Genomic DNA, 10,049 nt, shown 5'->3' with positions numbered 1-10,049 from the left:
AAAAATAATATTATTATAATTTAATTTAATAAAAAATTATTATTAAATAAAAAAATCATAATGTATTGTTATTATTTTGAAAAATTAAAATATATGGACAATATTATTATTATTATTAGATTTGTGGTTCATAAATTATATGTTTCAATTTTTTCTTGTGTGTTATTCAATAGTTCTTTCTATATTTTCTCACATACTTGGGATCTTTTTTTTTCTTCTTTCAAAATAAAGAATATTTAGGACAATCGATCATCCGACTGCGATCCAAAGAGGTGAGATAGCAAAAGAGGTCGGACTTACCCCAACCCAAGTGCAGTTTTGGTTTCAAAACAAAAGGACCATGAAAAAGGTACATATATTTTCATTTTTATTAGTAAGATGTTTTTCATTTTAATGACAAAAGTATTTTCATGATTTACCAAGTGGTATATAGACACACTAATAATTTATTTATTTATTATGACCTCTAGTCTCAAAATGAGAAAGCAACTTACAATGAACTTCGTGCTGAAAATGAAAGACTCCGCAATGAGAACATCCAGTTGAAGGAACAATTGGAGAATACTCTTTGCATAACATGTGGTCGTCCATTTTGTAAGAATCATGAAAACATGGAACAACTTTGTCTTGAAAATGCTCGTCTCAAAGAAGAGGTGAGTTAATATGACTATCTCTATGGAACAACTTGTATAATTGACAATGTACCCTGTGTATAAAAAAAAAAAATGAAGTTTAAATTTTTGTTGGAGTATGAAGTTTACCCATGACTTAACATAACATATATTTCATAATATTTATGAAAAATGGTAATAGTCTATCTTGTGACTAGTTTTGAGATATTCATATTGGACACATTCTCAATATAATTTTTTTAGTAATTTTTTTTTGCGTATTCGATTTATATTCATAGCGGTCCTCCCAATTTTTTATACTAGCTCCACCACTGTTGTTTGTCTTTGTGAAAAGCTCACCTCAAAGTGACCTTAAATTATAAAAGTTATCAAGATAATTGATATAATTTGAGTGTTACACCTTTTATTCATAAACAATTAACAGTGAAGGTCTTATTTCATTCTATATGTTTTTCAGATAGACATGCGTAGGTATCACTACATCTGGATGTAGAAGCGGTCGCTTGGAGTTTATGTTGCTATTTGCAGTTTTATTTAAATTTATGTTGGACTGGATATTTTACTAAGATTGAATAACTATATGTTTAGTTTATGTATTAGACAATTAGTTGTCATGCTAAACTTAAAACATTATTTGTAATTTTACTTTATTTGGTACTATTTATTAATATTCCGAATAATATTTCAGTTATATCTAGAAGAGGTTAATTGCAGTTGTGCGTGGAGGATGTCTTTAGTTTACCAGGAAAAAAATTCTAGGTATTTATTATTTGCGGTATTATATATTAATTTTGCTCATTTTTAATATATTGATTTTGTGTTTCAAAATAGTATAAATATCTAGCTAGATGTATAATTTGTTCAGATTAAGTGTGACTCTGTGAGTGGCCAGTGTCACATTCACCGTTATAATTTGACATGGACTTAAGCCAATCTTATAAAACCAGATCATAAGGTTAGAATTGTACACAATTATAAATACATGTCTATGTCATATCTAATTCAATATTTGACTATTAACGTCAACTATGAATGTGCTATATAATAAATGTGAGCAACATACCCAATGTTTCAAGGTTCTCGGTAGAGATATGGTGCCTTGAGTCGTTAGACCACTACTAATATGCTCTACACATCTTAACACACAATAGGAAGTGAATGATCCTCTTATATACTTTGTTATCACCAAAACAAAACTAGAGATTTGTTGATCTTTAAATTCAACCTACTTTTTTCTAACACAATTGAATTTTCGTTTTCGTCAAAAATATTAGCCTCTTATTTGAATAGATGAACTACAACATTTTGAGACAAATGTTAAAATCTAGGACAACTATAGCATTCAACTTTTGATTTTTTACGCCTCCCTTCAGATATTACTTTTTAAACACCGATTAAATGAGGGCACTGCTACGATGGCTCCCACCCCTCCTGCTATATTGGGCTTCCACTTCAGATATTTCTTTTTAAACACCGATTAAATCCACATCTGAAGAAACTTGCTTCCAGAGTCAGGCTTTCAGAATCTCTATAGGTTTCGCATATAGAGCAATTAATTATTTTCACCTAATGGTATAACTTTTGTCAATTTTTGAAACACTAAGAAAGCAAACTTTAACCTAATCAACTATTTATGTTGAAAACGACATATAAAGAGATTGAAAAACATGTGTATAACTGACAAAAAGTATTAATTTATTTCCCTAAAGTACATGTTACAGATGAATCTACAGTATACTATATTATTTACAAATAGATTCATACTTCAAAGTCATATGAAATGGTCCCTCATGTAGTCGAAAAGTACAAAAGAAAACAACAATTGAAAATGACAGTACTTGACCGCAGATGAAGAAGCCATTCCCGATAATGAACGGATACGATTTGATGACTTGAGCGAATATCCTTATTGAGCGACAACATTGACGGGGAGTTGAGAAAATCGAGTGGAACTCATGGTAAAGGATAAAATGAATGGATAGGATTTTTTTCTTTGTCTCTTCATTGCTCTCAATTACATCCAAACCGAGCGGGCCAAGAAAAACGGGTTGTGGGTCTTAAGACCCAACCAAGTGTTAAGAAGATCCATTGCTAAATGCTCCCATTCGCTTGATACTTGAACCCCCCAATACTTAATATATTCAAAGTCCCTTTTTTTGTGTTTTATTTGGGTTGCAATTAGAAGCATTTGTTTTGATGTAGTGTTATAATGGGTTGGCTTAATGGACCGAAAATGCAAGCACGGTCCAAAAAGCCCACATGAATGGCAAACAAAAAAAATATCTGGATAATCTTAGAGATGGACACTTGTTATTTCTTGCTATCAGTTGGTTTTCTCTCTCTCCGTCTCTTTATGTTTTACCTCTGGCAAAAAAATTTGATAAAAAAATGACTCATATATAACAGTGAGCAATAAGTTTCAACGTCGGATCGACGAATAACACTGCACCTCTTTCGATGGTCAATCTCTAAGCAGTGACACATAGGATTTTAGGTTGCAATTAGAAGAATTTGTTTTGATGTAGTGTTCTAATGAGTTGGCTTAATGGACCGAAAACGCAAGCACGGTCCAAAAAGCCCGCATGAATGGTAAACAAACAAAATATGTGGATGATCTTAGAGATGGACACTTGTTATTTTTTGCTATCAGTTGGTTTTCTCTCTCTTTCATTCCTAAAGGGTATTTGAATGAAATTAATAGGAATTGAGTTGGCGTTGAGTGACTGTTGGGCAAAGGTTTGTTTTGTGGCTGCAGTTTTGCTACAGGTTGTTCGTGATCCTGCATTGGAGCTGTTTGTGTTGAAGAAAAATGGTAGCTTGGTGGATTCAAGAAGACTTATAGGAAAGTTACAAGTCCACAGACGACGCCACTGCTTTGAATAGGCAGAACAAAACAACTCCTTTGGTGAGACTAAGGTGTTGTTTGTTATGGTTAAGAGCTTCAAGCACAGAGGGGACAAATACCTGCATAAATATTAAAGCTCAAGTCAATATTTGCTTAAGAGGAATGTGTATGAATTGAGTGAACTGTGTGTGCCTTGAGTGCTGATGCATAGGTGCATTTAAAGGAAACATCATGCATGAATATGAATGAAGAGTGACAATTCCACTACGTGACTATCATAATGAATAATACCATGAAATGACTATTCTTTTACTATTATGAGTTGAACATTATGTATTGAGCTCTAGCCAATCCAGAATAGAGATATCAATTAATAGGGTAAAATAGTGTTTACCCCTTGTAATGTTCACAAATTTTAGTTACCCCTTGTAACATTTTTTTTATTACCCGATGTAATGTCAAGGTTTCTTCCTTTTATCCCCTCATGGAATATGTTGCCTTTAGATTTCTCATAAATGATGACATGACATGTTTAGTGAGGGGGTAAACCAAAATTCGCTAACATTACAAGTGTAAAAGGACGGATTTTTAAGCCAACATATTCAATTGTTGGAACAAAATTGATTTAAAAATGTTTGTCCCTAAATCTATAAAGGTTTTGATGATAACAAAGTATTAATAAACAATTGGAAGGACTAAAAATTTATTTTAAGTGCGCAGATATAAGCATCAGATAAGCTCTGAGTGAAGCTCAGAGGATGTGAATTCAGAAGTTCACAAGCTCTTAGAAGATGTTGGACTTCAGAAGTTACAACCTTCAGAGGATGAAGTCCTCAGAACTTCTTGAGTGACTAAAGCCTCATCAACCTCTGAAGATCTTTTTGATATCTGTGAAGATTCTCTTTGCAAGTCCACTCTTCTACCAATGAAGAAAAGGACCTTTCAAGCCTGATCAGTTCAGCCACTCTTGTTTTGTCTGTACTCTCTTGAGAACGTGGGTCTTCAGAATTGTTAGCTGAATAAGGAAAGTCCACTCTGCAGTAGTCAAAGTATCTGAAACTCTTACTCAGTTTAGATACAAACAAACTGCATCAAGACAGACTGCTTGAAGACAAAAGATTATCAACTCCAACGGTTCTTTTTACAACGACTCTTTTCTAGTGGTATATATACTAGAAGAATCAGCTACATCATATATACAATTATCAAGATTTGAACTCGTGCTAAACAAAACTCTGAACTCAGTTATATACAAGCTCTGAACCTCTGTTAAGTGTTTTTGCACTTTAGTCTAATACTCTGTACTCTTTGTATTGGCACTCATTAGGTTCTGTTAAGAGCATTTGTATATTGTTATATACTTTTCTGTTACTTGAGAAACTTAAGCTTGTGTGCTTGAGTAAGTTGTCTTAAGCTTGTGTGCTTAAGAAAGTTTTGAGAAGTCTCTTGCTTGTGTGCTTGAGCAGGTGTAATCTTGTGTGATTATAGTGAAATCCCTTGGAAGTGCAAGGGGACTGGACTACTCTCGTTTTGTGAGAGGAACCAGTATAAATTGCTTGTGTGATCTCTCTCTCTCTCTCTCTCTTAACGTGTTTATTGTGTTATTTATCCGCTGCCGTTGTAGTTAAGTTAAGAACTTGAAAAAGTTTTAAACTTGACTAAAACACAATTCAACCCCCCCTTCTTGTGTTTTCACACCTTCAATTGGTATCTAGAGCTCTGGTCTGTTACTTTCACTTAACAGTGAGACAGTAAAGATCTTGTGAGAACACTATGTCTGGAGGAGACGATAGTAGTACTAGAACAACTGGTGAAGCCGGTGAGGCCAGTGGTGCTGGTGGTGGTCCAAGAAATGCTTTTGGTTTTGACTACTTAAGTAATGAATCACATGAACATAGTGGCAATAGAAAAGCCCCTATATTCAATGGTGATGCATCATTATTTGAGTGGTGGAAGGAAAGATTGTATAGCAATATTACTGCTATTGATCATGAGTTGTGGGATTTGGTTGAGCTGGGAGTAACTTTTGAAAACTTAAATGAACATGGAAGATTGTCCATTGAGCATAGAAAGTTACTCACACCAGCTAACTTAAAAACCTACACTAAGCATCATAGAGTAAAGGACATTGTTGTTGGTGCTATTAGACATGAGGATTATGTCAGAATAGAGAACAAGTCTACTGCTAAATCTATCTTTGATTCTATGTGTGCTACCTATGATGGTAATGAAAAGGTTCAAGAGGCTAAAGCTAGTTTTTTGATAAGGCAATATGAACTATTCACTATGCAACAAGATGAAAACATTGAGACTATGTTTACAAGGTTTCAAATCCTTGTATCTGGTCTTAAAGCTCTTAAGAGAAGTTATTCCACCTATGACCATGTTCAGAAGATTCTGAGAAGTCTTCCTATTGCTTGGAGACCCAAGGTCACTGCAATAGAGGAAGCTCAAAATCTCAAGACTCTGAGTCTTGAAGCTCTGATAAGCAATCTCAGAAGCCATGAGATGGTTCTGGATGCTGACTCAGAAACTAAGAAGAAGTCCAAGTCAGTGGCTTTACAGTCAACTAGGACTACTTCTAAGGCTCTTAAGACTCAGCTTCTTGATATTGAAGAAGAATCTTCTGCTGATGGTCAAGAGGATGAGATGAATGAGGATGAGTTTGCTTTATTCACCAAGTTTCAGCAATGGAACAGATTTAACAAAAGAAATTTCAGAGGTAACAGCTCCAGAAATTTTGTCAGCAAAAAGGATGATCAGAAGAACTGCTTCAACTGTAAGAAGCCAGGACACTTTATTGCTGATTGTCCAGAAATGTCTGCTAAAGACAAAAGCAAAAGATACAGCTCAAAGAAGCAACAATTCAAGAGTAAATTGAGAAAGAGTCTGATGGCTACCTTTGAAGAGCTATCATCTGAGGAAGAAGTTGAGGAAAAAGAACAGGCAAATCTAGCCCTGATGGCTTCAACTGACTCAGATGCAGACTCAGACGATGAATCAGAATCAGATTCAGAAGTAACTGATGAGGTATTTTCTGACTGCTCTAAATCTCAACTTATAACTGCACTTAACAAGGTCATTGAGAAACATCTCAGAGTGTTAAGTAAACAAAAAGTTTTACAAGAAAAGCTTAACACTCTGACTGAACAAGCAGAACATTTTCAAGGTCTATATCAAGAAACTCTGAATAGAGTAAATGACTTTGAAAAGGGTTGTGCTGTTTGTCACAAACCTATTGATGAGCAGGAAATAGCTCTTCAACAGTTTGTGCATCTCAACCTTGGTAAGAGCAAAGCTGCTAATCTTGTTTATAATGTCATGAGACATAGAGGAGAGGGACTTGGCTATGAATATGGTAGAACATATTCAAAGCTGAAGACCTCTGCCAAAAAGATTGGAAAATCTTGGGTTTATTATGTTGTTCCACAAAGTGAAGAGGGAAAGAATCTTGGTAGTGTTGAAAATGACAAAGATGATCTGAGTAATTTAGAAGCTGACAGCTCAGAGGAACCCAGTTCCTCAGGATTTGGAGAAAGAAGTTCAGAAGATAGAAGTTGTTCAGAACCTGAGAACATCAGTTCAGAAGTTCTGAAAGCTTCAACATCTGAGACTTCAAATTCTGGATCCAAAGGAACTTCAGTACCTGAAGCTAGTCAATCTAAAAGATCAGAAGTTTTTAAAAGAAAAAATTCTAAATCTCAGATGGAGTACAGGACTCAGATTATTTATGATTCTAGAGTCAGTAGATATAATCAATCAGAACATGGGATTGGTGATAAATACAAACCCTGGAATCATAAACAATCCAAATCCTGGAATAATAACAGATTTCAAAAGAGAAAGTTTCAAAAAGGTCATTATTCCAAACCAAGATTTTTCTCTAACACTAGACAACATAGTAAGCATGTATGGACTAACAAGCGTGGACCCAGAAGATGGGTACCAAAAGCTGAAATAATGTATCATTCAGATTTACCAACTAGGAAAGGATATGTCCTACCTAGAGTGTGGAAACAAGTCTTATGCAAAGGAAGAAGGGCTTATGTCCTAGACCAATGGCTGACAAGTTCTCAAGTTAACAATCAGAACTTGATAAATGAAGAGGAAGAATACTGGGATGACTTTATCATTAACCTTGATGAAGAGTTCTATCGCAATGATTAAAGTTGTTTCTCATACAGCCTGCCACTCAAAGAAGTATCATGAAACACTCATGGTATCTGGATAGTGGATGTTCAAGGCATATGACTGGTGACAAACAACTATTTTCCAAGCTGACTATGAAAGAAGGAGGATCTGTTGGCTTTGGAGGCAATCAAAAAGGAAAGATAATAGGTACAGGTACAGTAGGTAATTCTTCTCTATCTATTAATGATGTTTGGTTAGTAGATGGACTCAAACATAACTTATTGAGCATAAGTCAATTTTGCGACAATGGTTATGTAGTTGTCTTTAATAAGGAATCATGTACTGTATCTAAACAATCTGATAACTCCATTATATTCAAAGGTCTGAGAAAGAACAATGTTTATAAAATTAATCTTTCTGATTTGAATGAACAAAAAGTGATGTGTCTTTTGACATTGAGTGAAGAAAAATGGATCTGGCATAAGAGGTTAGGCCATGCTAACTGGAGGTTAATCTCTAAGCTTAGCAAGCTTGATCTTGTCAGAGGTTTACCTAAAATCAAATATCACTCAAACACACTTTGTGGTTCTTGTCAAAAAGGAAAAATTACAAAATCTTCTTTTAAACCTAAAAACATTGTTTCTACCTCAAGACCATTGGAACTTCTTCACATTGATCTTTTTGGGCCAGTTCACACTGCCTCTATCAATGGAAAGAAGTATGGATTAGTGATTGTTGATGACTACAGTAGATGGACTTGGGTAAAATTCCTAAGAACAAAAGATGAAGCTTATGATGAGTTTAGCATCTTCTGCAAACAAATTCAAAATGAAAAAGGCTACACTATTTTAAAAGTTAGAAGTGATCATGGTGGAGAATTTGAAAATGAACCTTTTGAAAACTTTTGTGAAAAATATGGCATTCTGCATGAATTCTCTTCTCCTAGAACTCCTCAACAAAATGGGGTTGTAGAAAGGAAGAATAGAACTCTGCAAGAAATGGCCAGAACCATGATGCATGAAACAAATGTAGCAAAGTTTTTATGGGCAGAAGCTGTAAACACAGCATGTTATGTTCAAAATAGAATCTATATCAGATCTAAGTTGAACAAAACTGCTTATGAATTGTTCAAAGGAAGAAAACCTGATATTTCTTATTTTCATCAGTTTGGATGTACGTGTTACATCTTAAATAACAAAGTCCATCTAAAGAAATTTGATGCTAGAGGTTATAAGGGTATTTTTATAGGATACTCTGAACGCTCAAAAGCATACAGACTGTATATTTCTGAAACACACACTGTGGAAGAAAGTATGCATGTCAAATTTGATGACAAAGAGCCTGACCAAGTGTCAGAGCTTGTGGAAGGTTTGTCTAGATTTCAGGTATCAGAGGATCAATATTCAGATATTCCAAACTACTTAGAACATCCATTTTCTGAAGAACCTCTGAACACAACAGTTCCTACAGACTCTGAACAACATAGAACTGAAGCAACTGTTGAACCTGATGTTGATGAGTCTGAAGATGATGAGCCCCCAAGAAATACCTTCAAATACAAATCATCACATCCAGAGGAACTGATATTAGGCAACAAGGATAGTCCAAGGAAGACAAGATCTCAACTGAGAAATGAGGAATCATTAGTTGGTCTTATTTCAATGATGGAACCTTCAAAGATTGATGAAGCTCTGAAAGATGATGCTTGGATTGTAGCAATGCAAGAAGAGCTGAATCAATTTCAAAGAAATGATGTCTGGACTCTAGTGCCCAAACCTTCACACAAGAACATTATTGGAACAAAATGGGTATTCAGAAACAAGCTGAATGAACAAGGTGAAGTGGTAAGAAACAAGGCTAGATTGGTTGCACAAGGTTATAGTCAACAAGAGGGGATTGACTATACTGAAACCTTTGCACCAGTTGCTAGGCTTGAAGCAATCAGGTTACTTCTATCTTATGCAGTTAATCATGGAATAACCTTGTATCAGATGGATGTTAAAAGTGCCTTCTTAAATGGTTTTATTTCTGAAGAAGTGTATGTTAAGCAACCTCCTGGTTTTGAAGATGTCTCAAACCCAGAACATGTTTTTAAATTGAAGAAATCACTGTATGGTCTGAAACAAGCTCCAAGAGCTTGGTATGATAGACTCAGTAATTTCCTTCTTGAAAAGGGTTTTGAAAAAGGAAAGGTTGACTGCACACTCTTTAGAAAAACAACCAAAGAAGACATTTTAATCATTCAAATTTATGTTGATGATATTATCTTTGGTTCAACTAATGCTTCTTTGTGCAAGAATTTTTCTAAGATAATGCAGGATGAATTTGAAATGAGCATGATGGGAGAATTGAAATTCTTTCTTGGAATTCAAATCAATCAGAAGAAGGAAGGAACTTATGTTCATCAATCAAAATATACCAAGGAACTTCTGAAGAAATTC

Source organism: Trifolium pratense, linkage group LG5 (genome assembly GCF_020283565.1).
Source record: "Trifolium pratense cultivar HEN17-A07 linkage group LG5, ARS_RC_1.1, whole genome shotgun sequence".
In the NCBI taxonomy this organism is placed as follows: Eukaryota; Viridiplantae; Streptophyta; class Magnoliopsida; order Fabales; family Fabaceae; genus Trifolium; species Trifolium pratense.
This window is presented reverse-complemented; position numbering follows the sequence as displayed.